The sequence below is a fragment of the Penaeus japonicus genome, unplaced genomic scaffold (genome assembly GCF_977035675.1).
Source record: "Penaeus japonicus unplaced genomic scaffold, GWHDUDI00000001_assembly GWHDUDI00000037, whole genome shotgun sequence".
Lineage (NCBI taxonomy): Eukaryota > Metazoa > Arthropoda > Malacostraca > Decapoda > Penaeidae > Penaeus > Penaeus japonicus.
In genome coordinates, this window is record NW_028234439.1 from 9,253,761 (window position 1) to 9,258,760 (window position 5,000).

Consider the following 5,000-nt stretch of genomic DNA (forward strand, 5'->3'; position numbering starts at 1 on the left):
GAAGGGCAGACTTAAAACATATTGTTTGTTTATCCTAAGAAGAAAAGTAGAACGTAAAAAGGTTGAGAAACATAGGAGTGTCGAATGATAATAAAATATATATAAAACAACACAACCTATGTCATTTTTTATGTGAACAGTCCAGAATCAGCCAAACGGGGTCCAAATTAAGACTCTTTTTTGAGTAGACTAATTGATTTTAACCCTACGGTTATTTCCGACTCAATTATCAACTTCATTCACTTTTCATATATATATTTTTATATAATAATTATATATATATATATATATATATATATTATATAATTATATATATATAAATCCGTACGGTTCTACGCCATTTGACATCTTTGATTCATGTCTTTTTCATTTCGATCACTTACTGATTGAAATTAATTATCTTCGAATTAATTTTCATTGTTTTCTATTCATGCATTGTTTTTTATATCCCTCACATATGTATATAGATTAATTCGTAAATTTTGAGAGATATATATATATTATATATATATATATATATATATATTATATATATATATATATATATATATGTAATATTTATATATATATTTATATATATATTTTATATATTGATATTTATAGAATATATATATATATATATATTATATATATATATATTTATTTATTTATATACACATATTCTCTGAGTAATTATGCATCTGTACAAGTGCCGAACTAAGATATTAACTTATATGGTATTTGACTCAGTGTATTTGTTTTACACTTTGTCTTAAGATTATTTACAAACTGTCTGTTGACTCCAAGGCAAACCGACTCGCATATTTCGCGTCCAGAAACACTCCTAGCACTAACGTGAAAAACTTATTCGTACACAACAAACCTTTGAATTACTTCCTCCAGCACCTAAGTAAAGGCTTGACCCGAGGACAGTTTCCGAAGTCTCCAGTATCTGCAAATCTACTTATAGCTCATGGCAACGCCCTCTTTCAGTTTCCTCAATGCTACGTAGATCTTTTCCTTCAAGGGAGCATCACGTGGCTACGCACTGACTCATTCATGGACTCACCCAGAGGTCAGTGTCTCAGCATGGTCAGGGAGCGTCTCATTTCATCTGGGAGTCTACAACCTTGTCCTCGCGAAATTTGTGACCTCCACACCAACGCCAACTTTCAAGCCTTATCTCTACATCGAAAGAGTTGTCCTTACACTGTCTTGAGTCAGAAAAGCTTGTGTGCATATGAAATCACCCATCCACTTCGTACTTTTTTTTCACTCATTCTCTTGTCTCGCTCCCTTTTCCACCTCTAACTGGGGTTCTGGCGGTGCCAAATCTACAAAAGGGATGAAGGTCCTTTTTCAATCACTAATATTTTCAGTCCATTTTTCCTCCTATATCTATTATATGCTCCCTGTAACCCCCCCCCCTCTCTCTCTTTCTCCTTTTCTCCTTCTCACCCTGTCCCTGTCCCTCCTCTATTGTTTATTTCTTCCACCTTTTTCCTGCGTTTCCCTTTTTTTTGTCTCTTTACTAGTTTTCATAATTTCGCATATTGCTCTTTCTTTCTCTGTTGTCTTGTCTTTCTCTTTCTCTCCTTTTTCCTTTTGATGCGCATTGGTTGTTCAATGTGGAACATGTCGAAACACAACCAGTGACGCATGCTGATTAAGAAGGACTCGTTTTGAAATATGTTTTGCAATCATGTGAAACCCAACCCACATTTATACTTTTGTTCACAGTTGCTCTTTTTTGTCGTGAGACCAAACCTGCGAAAGTGTAAGCCTTATTCATGTGCAAGCATTTAGTGGAAATTAGAATGTACTGATATTAGGCCAAGTATAGTCTACAACAATGTCCAAAAATCTGTTTTAGTGGAGGATTATTTTTTGCAGTGATTTTGTGAGCTACTTTTCTTGAATATTCAAATTCATTTTGACTGCATGCACCCGAAGGCGGATTGCGGAATCCAACCTACACGAACGTAAACAAATAGGCAATCGCAGTCAGTTGTACCATGACTGGTATATACATTCAGTCCCGTATGGCTTATGAGGAAGGTATTTCAATGAAATTAATTGTTACCATGATTTCCAACCCCGCGAGTGAACACAAGTTAGTATGCAATATCTTTTATTTTGAAGAAAAATAGACGTCCTGAAGGACGCTGATATGTTAAACTAAGAAATATTTTGTATTTCTGGGTAAATGTCAACGATAAATTTACGATCTGAGTTAATAAACGGGGTAATTCTTCGGTGTTTTTTCAATTCATAGTAGTACTTCCAAGTTATCGATGCTAGTGAAACTGGTTAAGATGTGCACAAACTTTTTCAGATGTTTAATTTGGCACAGATGCACTAAAAATAACCATCTTAATCTTAATGGCCACTACAGTTGAGAAGGGCTTAAAGGGTATTTTTACAGCATAAATTTTATTTAATTATTTGATTCATTTATATCTATATTTATATATATAACAACAACACAACAACACCACCACAACACCAAAAACAACACAAACATATATACAACTCTCTCTCTCTCTCCGATCCACACCACATATTCTCTCATAAAAAACCACTACCAAACACCAACCCCAAACCCAACCTCTCTCTCTCTCTCTCTCTCATCTCTCTCTCTCTCTCTCTCTCTCTCCTCTCTCTCTCTCTATTATATGACTATAATATTAATTATATATATAATATTATATATATACTATCCCCCACCATAACTCATAAGACCTACCACATATACACTCAATTCACATAACCCACCACACATACATATATAGTATCACCCCCTCAATCATATGTAAATTATTATCCATAAATACCCCTCCCTAATATATAGATATATATATACATAACATACTACCCTATACATATATACTAACCATATAGTATACACACACCACACCCAACAACACCAACCGTTACCCTCTATATATATATATATATATTATATATATATTATATATAAATATTATATATATATATATATATATTGAGAAGATGGTAAGACCATGCAGTACACACATTTATAATATATTACAAAATATTTACCTCCCTGACCGGGACTCGAACCCGCGCCGTAAGATCGACAGGCACGGGTCGTGTTAGCTAGAGCGGTATCAAATCCGTGCCTGTTCGATCTTACAGACGCCGGGTAGGTTTCGTAAGTACCGTTCAGGGAGGTTAAATATTATGTATATATATATATATATATATATATATATATGTCTATAATATATTCCAAATTATATATATATATATATTAATATATATATATATATATATATATATATATATATATATATTTTTTTTTTTTTTTATATTTATATTTATATTTATATTTATATTTATATTTTATATTTTATATTTTATATTTTATATTTTATATTTTATATTTTATATTTTATATTTTATATTTTATATTTTATATTTTTTATATTTTTTATTTTTTATTTTGTATTTGTAATTTGTTGTATTTTGTATGTTTGTATTTTGTATTTTGTATTTTTGTATTTTATGGATTTTATATTTTGGATATTTTATATTTTATATAATTTACTATTTTATATTTTAGATTTTATATTTTATATTTTTATATTCATTATTATACTTATATTTTATATTTTACTTATTTTTATATTTTATTGAATTTAATATTTTACCCTATTTTATATTTATACTCTTATAGCATACTTATACTTGTGTGTGTTGTGTGTGGTGTGTGGTTGTGTGGTGTGTGTGTGTGGGTGGTGTGTGTGTGTGTGTGGATACTTATACTTATTACATATATATATAGATATATATATATATATGTATATATATACATTATATGTATATATACATTATACATATTAGTTTAGATGTATTACATATATGTATATACTAAATATATATATATATATTATGTTTATTTAATATATTTTATAATATATATCGATATATATATATAGGTGTATATATATAATATATATATGTTTAATCTATATGTATTTATAAATGCATATAGTATATATAATATATATATATATATAGTATATATATTTATATATATGTATTATCTTGTATATATTATAGTTATATATCCTGTATATATCTGATATATATATATATTGTATATATATATATATATATATATAGGATATAGTATATATTATATATACCATATATACTTTTATTTTTTTTTTTTCATAAATTTATAAATCTATAAAGATTTCATATATATACTATTTTATTATCAATAGATATATATATATTATATATATTAGTAGTCTATATATCTCATATATATATATAGCTATATATATATACATATATATATACATATACATAATATATACCATATATAATACATATATATATATTATCATATATTAGATATATATTTCTATTTATATATTATATATATATACAATCTTATATATATAGATACATAACATATAGCTATATAGTCATATTTAATATAATACCTCGTCACTATATATATTATATATATATATTTTCATACATATATATACCCCTCTACAGTTACTCATGTATATACAATATTTTTATACATATTAATACATATTATATATATATATATATTATATATTATATATACTATATTCGCACAGCACCACACAACACACACACAACACACACACACTCACACACATACGAATCACACACACAACACTCAATATATTATTCATATAATATATATATATTATATATATATATTATATATTACGGATAAATAATTATATATTATATGTAAATATTTTTTTTTTTACATATATACCTATGCTAGTTGGACATATATATACTATATATATATATTATATATATTTTAACAATATTTATACATATATATACATATATATAACATATATATATATATAATATATAATAATATATTATAATATATATATATATTATATATATATATATAATATTAACCTATATATATACATATATATATATTTATATATATATATATATGCTTTATAATATATATATGCATATATTAT

At 26.3% G+C, this 5,000-nt stretch overlaps 1 long non-coding RNA gene and 1 other non-coding gene across 2 annotated transcripts in view; both read left to right on the forward strand.

Annotated features, from left to right (window-relative positions):
- Window positions 1-257, forward strand: part of LOC147467181 (uncharacterized) — a 5,679-nt gene extending 5,422 nt beyond the window's left edge. The window contains exon 2 of the long non-coding RNA XR_015190645.1: window positions 1-257. This exon is cut by the window's left edge and continues 1,587 nt beyond it. This is a non-coding gene — a long non-coding RNA (uncharacterized LOC147467181).
- A 1,544-nt stretch (window positions 258-1,801) lies between these two features.
- The window catches only part of LOC122267876 (uncharacterized), a 12,893-nt gene continuing 9,694 nt past the window's right edge, over window positions 1,802-5,000 (forward strand). Inside the window, exon 1 of the transcript XR_015190663.1 lies at window positions 1,802-2,037. This is a non-coding gene — a transcript (uncharacterized LOC122267876). The remainder of the gene's footprint in view (window positions 2,038-5,000) is intronic.